This window comes from Ciconia boyciana, chromosome 7, assembly GCF_034638445.1.
Source record: "Ciconia boyciana chromosome 7, ASM3463844v1, whole genome shotgun sequence".
Lineage (NCBI taxonomy): Eukaryota > Metazoa > Chordata > Aves > Ciconiiformes > Ciconiidae > Ciconia > Ciconia boyciana.
Window position 1 is genome coordinate 62,853,549 of NC_132940.1, and position 16,122 is coordinate 62,869,670.

The 16,122-nt window shown below is 38.9% G+C and overlaps 1 protein-coding gene across 1 annotated transcript in view; it reads right to left on the reverse strand.

The window, feature by feature from the left end:
- SERPINI1 (serpin family I member 1) overlaps positions 1-16,061 on the reverse strand; it is a 54,558-nt gene extending 38,497 nt beyond the window's left edge. The window contains exon 1 of the mRNA XM_072868341.1: positions 15,966-16,061. The gene's annotated coding sequence lies outside the window, so the exon portion shown is untranslated. The remainder of the gene's footprint in view (positions 1-15,965) is intronic.
- Between the last annotated feature and the right edge of the window lie 61 nt (positions 16,062-16,122).

Here is a 16,122-nt window from a genome sequence, read left to right on the forward strand (position 1 = left end):
GAGAGAAATTTAGCACTACTATGTAAGCTTCACCACTTCAAATATTTATCTAAGATAACAGCATAACATCTGTTACAAAACAAAGACTTTTTTTTCTGAAAACTACAGAATAATCTGGATGCAAAATTCAGCTAGTAGCAGGATTTGTCACTCTTTCACACAGTGGAAAACTCCAAACAAGGCATATAATAAGAATCTCTTTTTGATGTGAAGGATGCTGATTCACTGATCTTCCCAGAGGAGTGGAAAACATGGAAAAACCACGTGGAGAAGAAAATTAAACTTCTCCTTCCTCCTGCCCTCAGGCCAATTCCAATTCTTGCCTCTTCGGCTTCAGCATCATTGCTATCTGCTCTGCTAATAGCTTTCTCATATTTACGAATATTTTAATTTGTCTCTCATGCCCAGGATTTCTTCAACTACAGAATTTCAATTTTATATTGCTTCCATTTGAGAGCAAGTCCGCAAATATCTTAAAAAAAAGTAACCAGGGCATCTGCCCAATTACAAGTCATCAACTTACAACTGATCAACTCGCATAGTATCTGGACAGGAAGATAAAACAGCTAGTGTGGCATAGTGGACAGAATCCACTAAAATCCTCACTTTTTTCTCCACATCATCATTCAAGTCCTTCCTCCCTCTTGCTTCTTCATAAGCATCCATGAATTTACCAGCTTAAGCAGGGAGAAGAAAAAAAAAAAAGGAAACAGTAGTAGTCTCATACTGTTCAAACTGCGTGAGCTGGCAGGGTATGAAGACAAGAAGCAAACTCTGCGCCCTGCATGTGTTACTGAAATTGTTCAGAGAGAATATTTGGAACAGCAGCAGTTTCAGGGGATAAATGGGAAAGTTGGAAACAGAAAGAGAAAGACGGAGAGGAAAAAGAAATCAGTCCCTGCTCTGCAGGTATCTTATCCACAACAGAAGATATGCAACAACCAAAGAAATATAGTTTCTTCAGTCAGAGGCAAAAAGCAAGGCTCATTTTACTGGGGGGGGGGGGGCGGGGGGGGGGGAGGAGAAGAAGAAAATATTCACATTTTTGTTCTAATAGTTTTGTTTATCCTTGGGGATAAAGGCTATAGCTTTGGAGACCTATAGCTTTTGATATATCCTTCTTGGCTCACCATGGACAAAACAGCTCAGCATAGACTCCAGTATTCAAGCTGTGCCTGGAAGGTGGAACCTGGCCTTGAAGCGCACTTCTGTGGATCACTGTTCAAGCCTCATTGGTTTGTGTTTATGAGAACCGATGCTGTTCCAAGTATCCTCTTGATGATGAGCCATTTAAACAACACATGCAGGGAGCTGAATTTGTCTTAACCTTGCTTATTCTCCCACACAGAGAAGTTTGTATCATGTTAGATCTGATTCTAAATGCTAAGGCAATGCCCATGAACAAAAGCAATCATGAACTACTGAAGAAACAGTCCACTTCTGCTGTTCACTGGCTCACATCTGTACAATCTCCCTGGGGCTATATAAACACATTAATGGTATATTTTATACACAGTGTTTGGGGTTTTTTTGTTTCATTGGTTGGTTTTGGGGTTTTGTGGGTTTGTGTTTGGGTGTTTTTTCAAAGATTTTTAAATAGGTTTTTATAATTTGAAAATTCCAACACTTTACAGAAAGTAATCAAGTCATTTCCAACCCCCAGAATGAAAAATGAGGGTTGAAGCCTCATTGTCTCCCCCTCCCAAAAATAGACTACATATTTTCCAGCAAGTCTTAGGTGTTTCCTCTAGGATTTCCTATGGCAAGGTTAATATTAATTCTACCTTTTGTTAGAGAGACTAGACTACTACTCCCATTTTTTGTATTATATGCTATGATTCATGCGCGTCTAATATTTTACATTGGTGGGTAATATACGCATTCTTATTAAAAATTAGGTTAATCTTTTTAATTAGCGTGGCTTTGAAGACTAAATAGGCTAACCTGAATTCTTGTGCCTGTATATAAGATCCCAATTTTCAAGCTTTCCACAGGTTATGATTTTTATGTCAAAATTAAGTTATTAAATAGGCAAGCTGTACCTCAAAGCAAGGAATTTAGACCCAGTTTATACCAACCAGTTTCATTAACACAGCCACAGCAGAAAAGATATTTTAATTTTCAATCAATATATCTCAGCAGCAAACTCATTAGCCAACAATCAACCAGAATGCGTTGCCTCATACAGACCTCCTGGAGTTGGTGCAGCTGTATGCAAAGTGTTGCCCAAAGTGTGTACATTTTTTTTTTAGTTATTCACCACAGAACAGTTATTCTATTGGATCCAAATACACCCCAATGTGTAAATGAGCAAAAGCTCATCTCTAATCACACAAAGAATCTGTTAATCCTTGAAAAAGCACACAGAGATCAACTGTACACCTTGTGGAAACTAGATCGTATACCTCAGCCACCTCTGTCTGATCATCAGATCAAGCTTACCATTGTGATACATGAGATACTGTTTAAAATTATGGCTAGCCCACCCCTCAGAGGGAGAAAAGCAGGCATGGTGGTAGAATTTAAAGGGGTAACATTACTTACAGTATGAAGTTATCCACCTAAAGTTCTTTTCAAGTTTATTTCTTCTTTCTTCAAAGTCATCCAAGGCAGAAGATAAAGGCTCTCTAAGTGAAGAACAATGCTCAAAGATTTGTTGTTGTAAGCAGTAAACTACCTGTGTACAGGTGAAAGCAGCTCAACTGTATCAGGTGTCCAATCCTGTTTGACATTCAATGGCATGGATTTCTGGTAGCTTAAAGAGCAAACAGTAATCAGCTGAGATATCAGCTTCACACTTGTTTCGTAAAAATATAGGGAAGCCAATTGCAGCAAACAAGCCTTAAACAGGACACATGTCTTTCCTAGCTCCCAAAGTCTGCAGTAACCGAGCCTATTAATAATAATGGAATAAAAGTTCCCTACACATTTTTTCCCCCAATGCTAAATTAAAAAGCTAGACTTTAAACAATCCAGTCTTCACTGCATATAGAGTTGTAATATTTGCACGCTTACTGCAGCTACTAAATACAATAATAATGATGTCAAACATGATCGTGCACTTACCTAGGTAAGACTTAAATTTATGCCTCTATATAGCCAGAAATTAACAGCCTAACATTTTGTTTTCCCATGATTCACGGGGTTTCAGGAATTGTTAGGATGTACTAGGAGGGGCAGTGAAAGGCCTAGTAAAAATATGGATTAAGAAAACTCTTAGTACAGCAAGACTTGAAAACACACTTACCACAGCTGTAATTACAAGCCTGAATGGCCACACCTGATCCCTAACCTCAAACACTGCTTGCACTCCCATTCAGTGATTCTGCATTAGGAAAAAAATCTTTACTGTGGCCTTATTAAACAAACATTTCCTTGTAATTGTTTTAAAGGTTCTACTAGTTTAACCTGTTTACATAGAAAGAGTCAGACCACGACATTACAAAATTAGAGCACTAACTACCTCAAAGTCCTCAAGCTGTTCAGATTTTTGTAGGTCTCACCACTGTCTTTTTGCTGAATTGATTCAGGAAGGGAACTGCAACCATGTCCACCTGCTATTTGACATCAGCAACTCACCACTCCCTCTAACAATTGCTGAGACCACTTTATCCAGGAAAGCATACTCAAAATTTTTCCCTGTAACATCCTGATCAAACTGTGGATGTCTCAGATACTGCATTTGGTTTATGATATTGCTAATGAATTGTCAAAGAGGTCAAGCTGGTTACTGCAAAATAAAAGCTTATATTCTCAAGCAATGCCTTTCAAAAACCAGAATTATTTTCTATGTCTAAGTATCTTTCTCCTAAACTTGATTATGACACCAGTTTAGCTATGAATTCTTTAAGACTGGTGCTTATTTTTTTAATTGGACTAACAATGATGCCAGCTGAGGTAACCAAGTATTGAAAGTAACGTGGATTTAAAAGCTCAAATTTTGCCAGTTTGGGGATGTTTTATTCCAGTATCTTTGACATCAATCATGGAGGGAGAAGGAAAAAAAAAGGAATTAAAATATTATTCTGATTGTGCGCACATAGTGGATGGGACAAGAAGAGCCTCAAATTGTAGTAACAAAACGTCAGGCTGGACTTTAACAATAGCATTTCGCTGGCAAAGACAACAAAGCTCTGGATTAGGTTGCCGGGGGAGGTCTCTAGATCTACCCATATCCACTAGATCCCTTTAAGAAGGTTGGACAAGCATGTCAGGAGTAAAGAGACAGTTGACTGTGACTTGGGAAAGTAGATGAACTAGAGGAGTGAGTTTCAAAGTTCCTCGTATACAGCACACATTTTCTCCATCCTCCATGTTCTGAAAAAGATACATATACAGACACGTACACATACACACGTACATCCCCACCCATATACATTCTATGGCCCCATTTTAAGAACCATAAAACTACGTACCTCTTAAATACTGAAAAACAGTGCTGAAAAGGACTTTATCTACCTAATGAATAGTGATCTCGCATGGAAGATGCATGAGAGGGAAGGCCAGAGAAAAAGACTATATAAACCTGCTCCCGGATCTATGTTCTACACAAAATGAAACAACTGTTAAGGGAAAACCAAGAAAGGTCCAGCTCAAAATCTCTTCTGGTTCAATGGTTTTGGAATTCTTTGGCAAAGCAGGCAAGTAAGGTTCAAATCTCTCTTCTGCATCAGGTATGGAAACACAGTAGTCGTCACTCTTCTGCGAGTTTTATGGCTGGCATATAAATCCCATTAGGAACCAAGTTCTGTTCACTATGCATCTTTGCTTTTAAAGGCCTGAAAAATTACAAATTTTTTCCCTTGGCTTGAACTAATATTACAATATTATTTTGGAGCTACTCAGAAAATTTTGCGTGTTCAGCCACTCAATCCATAGGGGGGAAAAAAGTTAATTACACAACCCAATTATGCATTTAATGTCCCAGGGCCAGGACACTGTATGTCCACAGGAAGCATTAATAAACATGATTTATCTCACTTTATAAAAGTTGTGATTACCATTTTTCAATAACTGAAGCTATCAGCAATATGATACTTCTCTATACATTATGAAATTGAACCAAAACGGCAAAGCCTACTTGAATTTAGCTCAAATGCCAGTTTATTGTGAACATGTTCTCTTTTTGTTCCAATATATCATGTAAAAATTCAGGGTTGGATTTCTGAGAGTGCGGCACACCAGGGCTCAGCTAAGAACAAACAGGAGGAGCCAAGCACATGAGATAACAAGCTTCTATTTTGGTGCCTCAATGGGAGGTAAATATTCCAGGGTAAAAAAAAAACCCAAAAAAAGTATGCCTGCTTGTTTTCAGAATCGTTACACCTTAAATACTATATGCAGAAATGGTCCGCTTTGCGTTTCAGTTAATGAACACACAAGAAGAATTTAAGAAGTTTCCTCTATGGAATAGAAAACATCACAGTACTATGTACTTACAGTCCAAGACCCATTAAAGTCAATTGAAAGACTTCAATTCTATCATATTTTGCATATATGAAATCTGTGTGCACGCATTAAAAACCTTTTGTAACTTCATAAAATTATTTTTATGTAATGAAAAATGTAAAGTCTATCAGAGGAGGAATACATAACCTTTCTGCAACTGCAAAACAATGTACAAAGTTGAAAGACTCAAACTGAAGACAGACATCTTTGGTTGCTGATACAGGAGGAATTTAGAGATAGAATAGACATCTTATTTTCAAATATAAGAGACCAGCAATAAAATAAAAAATGCTGAAACTACCTTGATCTGTAATAATACAAAAAACATTGCCACTTGGTGTTTTTACCTCAACAACCTGATGCCTGTTACAGGTTATTGATATTCCGCTTCTGAACTGCTACCGAAATACCACCAAGCTGTCGGCTCCCATTCAAATACTGACCTAGCTGCATCTTTCTTGTTTTGAAGACAGACAAAATAATTGTAAATTGCTATGTATAGCTGTAGGCTAGCAAACCCTAAAATTTCAATTATGGGTGAAAAGGAAACAATATTGGTAACTTTTGTTGCCATACAGACATGATGGTTACAATACAACTTAACATATAAGCAAACTTTATGAATTGTGTGCTTTATGAATTATCTTCAGGTGTAAGCCTTCCCATAAAATGTACATATCATCAGCCTTTGATATGCTTAGTTTGATGCAGAAACATGCTATCAACTCATTGGGTAATCAACTGCAACATATCAGAATATAGGAAGGTCTAAATACCAACTTACACAGCATGTACTCGTGCTTGCAATCCCTGTTTGCACTACCAGATATAATAATGTCATGATTTTTGCATTTTTACCACATAAAGACTACTGCTAATATCACTATACCAGGCCTTTTTACCAGAAACTTTCAAAACTTAAACAGAGGTTCATCCATTATATACACATAAGATTGGCTCAAGGTTAAGTCTTACGATTTTAATCATTTTTCAGAATAAAAATATTCAGATTTTTACTCAAAAACAAGAAAAAGATCACATGCCCACAGAAACAGTTAATCTCAGGTGAATCTGTTTCAGAGGCTACAGCCCAACACTACTCAGGCCTAGAAATATTCTAAAACAAATTTAAAAATGTACCAACAAGAAAAATAAGTTATTTCCCTAAGCATTTCCATAGCTTCCATAAAGACATCAATTACCATAGCTTGTCTTCTAAATTAATGATTCACAGTGATGGATTATTCATCCAAGTCGGCCAGCTGAACATTATACTTTGACTCTGGGGAGAAAGTATAGCATGTCTTAATTAACTATATTTTGTATAAGCCAGAAGACAGTCAGAAAAATTTTATTTCTGTAGTCAACCAGCTAAAATGTAAGAAAATAAAACTAGTGGTAATTTAAATATGAAAAAATCTTCAGTAGTCTCCATAATCCATATTTAAAGTGAACTAGCAAGAGCACATTGCCTCAAGTGAGCTCTGTAAAGTAGTTCCAAATTGCTGTTTTGTTGAACGAACTGGCTTCAGGTCTACTCCATTTAAGCATGACAAAGATGGAAATTTCACGTTAATATGCTGTTTCCTGTCTATGCACAACCTTGCAAGACTTCAGTGATGGCACAATTTCTTGTTTCAAAAGGATATCAAGTATTTTCACAGCCTTGACTGAAATTCAACTCAACACTGATTTTTTCTATGAGTGAATGGTACATTCTTATCTCAAATATTTTCTAAATGAATGCTCCTTGAACATACAGAACATTTATGTGTTGTGTAAGTCTATTGATGGTATTTTTTAATTTGATCAGGGCAGTGCAAAATACCTCTACAGTTCAAACAATATCTCAGATTTGCAATTGTTAGCTTTCCAAGTGTTACCCAATCGTATTGAAAGATTTACAAAAGAAAAGTGGGAAGTCTATGATAAATGTTACCATTTATCCTTAGAGTAAGTAATATGAATGATCTAATATCTCTAAAAATCTATGCCAAGCTGCTCTAGGATAGCAAAGACCACCATGCCTGATGAATTATATGCCCACCTAGTTGCTTACATGGCTTATATACAACACATTAAGGTTGTCAGAAATATTAATCACATTCAAATAGACCTTTACCTTTTAACAAACTAATACCCAGATGCCTCACACTCATTACTGGATTGTATTTTATGAGTAGGAAGAGTCTGTTTTCATTTTATATTGCAGAAACGCAGGTTAGGTATAGATTAAATGACTTGTCCACTACCAAAGGATCTAAAAACAAGTAAGCTTTTTTTTCTTCTTCCTTTAAAACTATCCTATCCATTAGCATTACCTTCTCTGAGCTCCCAGGACAATCCTAGAGCCTTTGAAAGCAAAAATTTAATTTTGCCCTTGCTCTCTTGGCGCTTCAGCAATATTTCTGGGGATTCTTCTAAAGCCCTACAATTCTTCATGAATTAAGTAATAACTCAAAGATAGAATAGTTACATAGATAAGGATTAGGAAAGGATGGTGAACATCAATTCAATTAGTCCCTACCAGTGCTGTAATGACAAATAGTGGGAACACATATTATCATACATCTGCCTCCATACGGCTTTCACTACAGGTAAAGATGATACCATATTAAACTTAGCTCCTTGTAACAATTCTTATATGCAGATTTGAATTTTGCTTTCCTCTCCTTCCACATACAAGATATGCTAGTGTTCTTGTTGAGCAATATTCTTCCATCACTTCAAGAACTGATTTTCGTTGTGACGGAGTGGAAGCCCGTCCTCTTGAAGCTAAAGGGTATTTTGCCGTCACTTACTATATGAAGACCTAGTATCAGTTATGTCAAATTCACAAGTGTACTGTGTTTTGATATTGTATGTACATTTTCCTCCTTCACATTCGTATATGAAAAATTACCAATGGCATTTTTTCGCTTCATGCGTATCATCCCCTCAAAATAAATCTACTTACAGTCAATTTGTTTCTTACTTTCATGCACATCTTCTTTATATGCACTGCTGCTCCATATCCCCCATAATTAGACATTTCTGCTTGCTTGTTTTTCTGATATTTGTTTTTCTCAGTATCTCCTCATAGATCTAGTATCCTGCTTTCTTTAGTATTTCAACACAAGCACGGTAGGGAGAGCAGATGGAAACTGCCAGCTACAGATGACGCCAAGTAGCTTCTGTGCAAGTGGAGACTTCAAAAGCTCTAAAATCCACAGGGGTTCTTGTGCTACCATGACATTTTCTATGCCTCAGAGATGCTGGGGAGCACTAATCAAAAGGCACCCTCCTACAGGAAACTGAGAACAATCATGGTTGCAGCATGCAGTGACCACACAGGTGACAGTGAATTGAGGAGCTGCATTCAGGCATGCATGGCACACAAGACTTCAGAACCTGTCCCCAGGCAGAAGAATGAGAACACTTACAGCTACAAAGCACCACAAACATTGTTTCAGGCTGCTTAGTCCCATCAGGCATCATCCTTCTATTAAGAACATTACCTCATGTCTTGCTGAATTCCCAACAGGTATTTAGAGATGCTCTTTACACATCTGAGTTTGTCAGATGAGGGGCAGGGGGAGATGTGGGAAGAAATTATTCATCAGCCATTCTCTTGTTTCTGGCTTAAGAAAAAAAAAAATCTTTTTGACAAGTTCACATAGGGGTGGGATATTTCACAGACTACTGTTATTTTCTGTTTGAACTGGTAGTAATAAAACTGCTCCTGCTTACCCTAGAAAGAAAGCTACAGCTAGTACTTCTCACAGTCCTGCTTCCTTGCAATGGCATTTTCAGATGGCAGAAGTAAGGAGGTGCACAATGCCCCTTGGAGATTAACAGAAGCAAAGATTTGTATGCGCACGCTGCAGGAGCACAGAGCACCACGGGCATTGCAGAGGAAATGCTAGAGCCTGCGGAGGGAGATCTCCACGGTTAGGCCTGGGCACGGAGGGAGACGGATAAAACAGGCAAGCAGATGAAGAGGGAAGGCCCAATTCTGATGCAGAGGAACAACCTAAGGCAAAGGCAAAACATCCCTTCCAGACTTTCACTACTATCGGTTACGGACAACACATAATCCCTATCCTGTGATACTTATGTCAACATTACCGCAGGACGAAAATGAGATCATAGCAACCAAAGACCAAACCAGCGTTGAATTAAAAGGGCTCAGCTCTGCATCTCCTATGTTTACATCATAAGCACTAGATGGTTGTTCTTTTCAACACGTTGCCTTACTTCTCTTAAGCGATTCTCAGACACTGCTGTCCTCCTCTTCCCAGCTCCTCAATTTGCAGGCTTCCACTAATAGCTTCTTTAGATAGAGAGAACTGGGAGAACAGAGGTGTTTATGAATTCTGTGACTGGACTAATCGCAGCCAGTCACAGGACAAGGTAAAAAAAGAAGATGGTCCATAGCGCATGCAGTCGTGAAACAAGATCTTATTTTTCAGGCGAGACCATGGAGGTGTAGCAGGCACATCAAGCATTAAACTAAACGTCTCTTCTGTCATCTTCAACTCAAACGTCAGCTTTGTCAAATATCATCTGAACCTTTATTTTAGAAGTGTGGAGTCAGCTTTGGTATTTAAAAAAAAGTGTAAAAAACAAAAACACCTGCTGCCTGTAACATTACTGTGAATAAACAATGTTACTTTAATAAAGAGGTTTATATTCACCATATGTAAGTGCACATGCTTTTAAAGACAAAATAGAATTACTACAGTGTTTTAAAAGTCCATATCCAGTTTAATAAGAGACTAGTTTATTCCTCTTTAGTACTTGTAAGAATCATTAGACATCTTTCAACTCCCACTAATTACTTTGTTTTTGGCAGACATTACTGTTTCCTCCTCCTGCTTTTTTGAATAAACCTGAAATTAACAAGTCAATAAAGTGACATATTTACAGTAAAAATAACTCGGCTTCCCTCTCCTCTTCCTCCCACTTCTCATATTTCTCTTTGCAGATGAAAAGGTTATCGTTCACCTACAGGCTTTACATACACTTACAGCAATGTGAGTAGGGACCTATGCATCTTTCCTTTACATCAACAGGATCTCAAGTTGAAGACCTGATATTACAGTAAGCTGTTCGTGTTCTCTTAGGTTTTGATTAATAGCTTTAAATAGTTTAGAAACTAGAGCAAACACTTTATTTTGGAAAAAGATATCCAAGAAAGAAAACATGAGTTGCTTCAGTGAACTCAAATTGCTATGTGAAGTACACAATCATTAAATGCTCCAAGAACTGCTTTAATTTAAACGTGGAAAGAAAAGCATTTGAAAAGGGCAGTTTTAGTGTACCAATTAAAAAAGATGTCTTAAATCTTTAAACCTACCTTCTTTCTAACTACAACTTACATAACTGAGATGTATGGGGAAAACTGGGGCAGCGAACATTACCTCAGACATAGAAACAGTTACTGAAAAATGACTTTTTGCTATACTGTCAAGGAAGGAGGCAATCTCCAGTGGCTAAGTGATCGTGAGGAGTTCAGACAGGCTGTCTTTAGCAAAGTACCCATGCTCCTAACATTACCTTGACATGCCAAGGTCAGTTAAAAAAAATCATGTTAAAAAGTAGATGTCTAAGTTCTCGGGCTTACTCCAAACTTCTACAGGAGAATCAAGGGCTGGAATGGCATCGCTGCTCAAAAAGCACCAGATGCAAAATGCAACTAGTGAGCAAGTATTTGGGCATATTATCTTATTGCAAAGGTAAAGCATTTGCTTTCCTGAGATGTCTGAAGAAAATTCTTGGAATTCAGTCAGAATTCCAAAAGCAAAGCAAAGCCAAAAACATGTCGTTCAAAGAAGTTAGAAAGGAAACGATAGTTCTCTCTTCTCAGATGAGGAAGTCCCCCAAACCCACTGCGCATACAGAAACATGGATGGTAAAAATAGCTGAAAACTGAAGAGCACAGGAACTGAAGCTCTTCCGAGGTTTGGAGAGATCACCCCTAGCTAACAAGTGCTTGGGTTTGTATATTTAAGAAATCCCACTGCACGCATGGTACAGTTTCAGTTTCAATTCTGACAGAATTGATCTTTCTAGAAGAAGCCAATTGTCCATCAGCCCCATCAAGTCATCATGGGTTTAGAATTGTCAGACATACACAGCAGATTAGAAATAGTTTACATTATTGAGCAATTATTTGTTTAGATGTAATGGTAATGGTGAAAGACTGCAGGGCTGAAGTACATAAATAAGTGCAAAGATGTCTTCCAATTAATAGGCTAGCTATTTGGTTAAAACTGAATACAACCACATTGTTTAACGTTTTTCTTCTGGATGGAATATTACTTGTCATTATTGATTCTTCCTGAAAGAATAGTCTCAAGGTCTGAAAAAATATTTCGCAAGAATTATCATAATATTTAAACACTCAGCTAAACCAAAAATCCTTCACAACACAGGAGGTCAAATCTTATTTAACCCAAAAGCCAGACACATATTTAACTCATTAGCTTGTATCAATAAGAAATTTTCTCTTTTCCCATCTCATAGTGACAGCTGGCTTGCAATGACTCTAAAAGACCAAAAAGGATGCGGATAACTCACGCAAGCTTTTATCACATTAGCCACAGTCTGCAGTTTTCATAATCATTAGCTTTGAAGTATATTAAACAAAGCAGAACATGACCTTACAGTTGATATTTTAATCACACCACATGAGAACAATTCTTTACCATACATACTTTATTAAGGCCACCAAATGAAATCCTATTCAGAACTACTCAAAACACAAACAGGCAGAAAAGAACACTACTGCTGCACAGCCAAGTGAAGCCAGGCAGCGACCACACTACAAGGAGACTTTGCTGCTTTTAAATGCAGAGTCACCAGACAACTTCCAACATGTACCTCTGATTTTGGCTGGGCTGAGGGATCAACAAGCAGAACGTGTGCATGTGTACAAGACTAATAGAAAAAAAGAAACTGAAGCTTTTAGTTTTAAAATAAGGCAATGTAGTGTAGCTTCACTTATTAGCAAAATGCACAGATTATCTTACCTACATTTATGTTTAGTACAATATGTAATTGCCTTTTTAGAAATAGAATTTTGGGGAGGGAAAAAGAAAAAAGATGACATGGCATTCTTTCAGTGAAGTCAGGAAATGGAAGAGATTTCATACAGGCATTCATCCTACTTGAATTCTCACAGTACCGTGTTGTTACAGACCTTCTCCAGCATAAATCCCCTTTCTAATGACTGTACTAAGCTATTTACACTATAAAAAAAAATAGATATTCCCAATGTGATTGATGCAGTTTACTTACATCCCTGTCATTTTGTACTGCCTTAAATACCAAATACAGAGACAAAATAAGTCCAAAACTTTTCCCTTATTATTTGTGGGATTTTTTGTTTGTTTGTCTTGAAGTGGATAGCTTCATTATCTCCAGCACAATTTTACAAAGAAATTTAAAGAAAATGTGGTGTTCTGTCAAGTCAATCATTCAAGATTCAGAAAGTATTTCCTTTCATCCTGCAGGAATGCATGTTACAGTATTTCCACCCCAAGTTCTGCTAACCTTTTGTCATCCAGTTCACAAGACTAAGCAGCACTCAAAAGACACTAAACCCAAAAATTTTAAAGGTACTTCCAAATTTAGCTACTGTAGTCTTTCAGGTATTTCAGGAAAAATACAAAGTTATCACTAATCACAGTTCACTATATGGATGTCTTTCCCTACCATCTGCCCATTATACTGACATGTAACCATGTATACTGACTGTATCAGAGATATGCAAGTGTACAGAAAATAAAGAAAATCAGGCATTAATTTTTAAAGCCATGTTTACACACCAATTTTTAACATGATTTTGAATGCACAGCATAATGAACATGAGGACAGCCTAAAGATTGAGTATAGGACAGATGTACCCTATATTACTTCAGCCTGTGTTTTACAAAGACAGAATAATGTATTGCCTACACAGAACAGGGATTGTCAGAAATTATTTTAAAAGGTATTCAGCCATGCCAAAAATGTGTCTTCATGGATGAAGAGCAACCAAAAAACAAATCTGAATTTCTGAGAAAAAAAACATTAGATATGTTAGTTGAAAAGGACTTTAAAGAGCTGAAGAGTAGCTAGATCTTGATGTGAAGAATCCTACCAGTACTAACTCCTCTCCATTACTACATTTTGTGATACATAAGATTAGAAGTTGAATTAAACTACACATAAACATGACATTTACATCTACAGAATAAATTTCAAAAGTTAGCACAACGCTGTAGTGTTCACAGACACGCGCTCCTAGAACTCTGCTAGACTACGTATGAACATATATACATTCTTCCATGTGAGAGGAGGTAGCAAGGGACTCAAGTCTTAAGAACGAGCACAGAAACACACCACACCAGTCACTTAGCAGCTCGGAGGTGCATTAATCCCCGGGCATTTTTGGAATCAACTTGAGCCAACAGCGTCAACAGACGCACAGAATATTGTGTAGTTTCAACAATGAATATAAAAGTAGATAAGTGACAACTTCATGAATATTTTCGCATATGTGTGAACACATTCCCTGAAAATGGTAGATGGGGAGACAAAGTCAAACCAAATTTAAAAACCCAAACTTGATCTCAAACTTGACTTGAGAGTGTGAACACATAAGACGGACAGTCTTGGGAAGATAGATTTTGGAACTCATGACTGCATTTAACAGCAAACTTAACAAGCCTTCACCTTGTATTACCTCTTAAATTGCCCTATGTAATTCTGTAGACAACCCATACCTTAAAGAAAAACCCAACAACCATTCCTCCTCCCTCCCTCACCTCCTTGACAATTATTCCTCATCACACTCAACCAAACCACAACAATTCTGAAAAATACAAGAGACATAAAAATAGGAAAGTATGAATCTGGCCCAAGACCTCACTGCTTAAAAAAAAAAAAGGTAGAATCTGGAAAAGTATCACAAAATTGATGGAAGGGAATAGCATATTCTATTATAAGTGTTAGCACTGGTAGGACTGCAGCTTTGTAGCTGTACTTTAAACCATACTAATTTGACTGAAAGGATAAAATACCACAGACATGCATTTGGCTCAATCTATGCTATGACATTTCGGTAAACATCTCTCACCTAAGCAGAATAGCATCATTTTCCATCAGACTAAAGTACTGATCACATCAAAAATTATGAGACAAGAATTGGGGAATCAGAGATAGTAGGTGATTAATAATACACAATTCAAACACACTATGCAAGTTTTAAGTAGTCCTTTAATGCCAAGATGCGTGGAGTATTTGATCAAGTTGGTTTGGGGAGCAGAAAATTCTGTACGCAAATATAACAATCCGGGTGCTTTTTTTTTTTCCAGTGTTCTTGCTCACTTACTTGAAGGTGATGAGGACTGGTAACACACATGGATACGTGCACCCAATCTGTCTGTTCAGACAGACCGACATCAAAGTCTTCTCACTGTGCCATCTCAGTGCTGCAAGAAGTTACAGCCAATACCTGACAAGTTTAATAATTTACCTCTTCCTTCACCTGTTCATACTGGAGTTCATGTGCCTTGGTAGCATTAGGTAACACTAATCAGCATTTTTTAAAAAAAAAAGGCAAATTTTCATACTGATTCATCAGAAATGCAGGTACAAATCCAAAACTGAGTAGCACTTCAACAATAGAGTTAATTTTAAATATAGTTTAAAACTTTTAAGCTTAAAGTATTCCAGTAACACAATTACCTCGACAAATAATACACAAGTTTACTGAATTTTTTTAATAGCCAAAAAGACAAAACACTCCGTATACACATACAGTCTGCAGAGCATTGAACAAACTGACAAAACAAGCGTGCCATACACGAGAGAAGCCCCTCAAAAAAGGGTTTCAGAAGCACAGCTCCGCGTGGCTAGCGACCAGAAAAGCCACCCGGACCTGCACGACATCACCTTCTTCGACACGGACAGGTTTTTAAGAACTGCTGCTGCAGCACTTACCACAGTCGAACTTGAAAACAACGTGCTCGTACTGAAGCGCGGCCGCCGGTGAGCGGGGCTGAGGACGCCTCGGCTCCTCGGAGACGGGAGCGGTTTCCTCCCCGCCGCTGCCGGCAGGTGGAGAGACAACGGCTGCCTGAACACCTGAAGGGCTTCTGGGCTCGTCTTCCCCCCCTCTTAAGTTCTCCCACCGGCGGGGAAGCACCCCCGTTCCCAAACGCCTCCTCTCCCCGCCGCAGCGGGCGACGCGCCGGGCGCAGCCTCCCCTCAGGCGGGCGCAGCCTCCCCTCAGGCGGGCGCAGCCTCCCTCCCCTCAGGCGCTAAGGGAACGCGCCGGCGGCGCCTTCCCGCTTCCGAGCCCGGGGCGGGCCGGCGCTCCCACCGCCGGCCCCCGCGCGGGCAGGCGCCCCCCCACAGAGCCGCTACCCGGACACGCGTGCCGAGACAGAGCACCGGAAAACTGCACTCAATTTAAGAAATAAACCAGAGCCGCCGCCCAGCACATACACCCCCGGTACCGCCAGCAGCAAAGGGACGAGCGCACTCACCGGCCCAGTGCTGCCGCTGCCGCCACACCCCCGCCCGCTGCCCGCCGGAGCACCCGCCGCTCCGCGCTCCGCCGCGGGTGTGCTCCCACTGCCGCCAACGCCTGGATAGTCTCACCGCCCCGCCCCGCCCCGCGGAGGCTCCGCCCTCCCCCGCCGG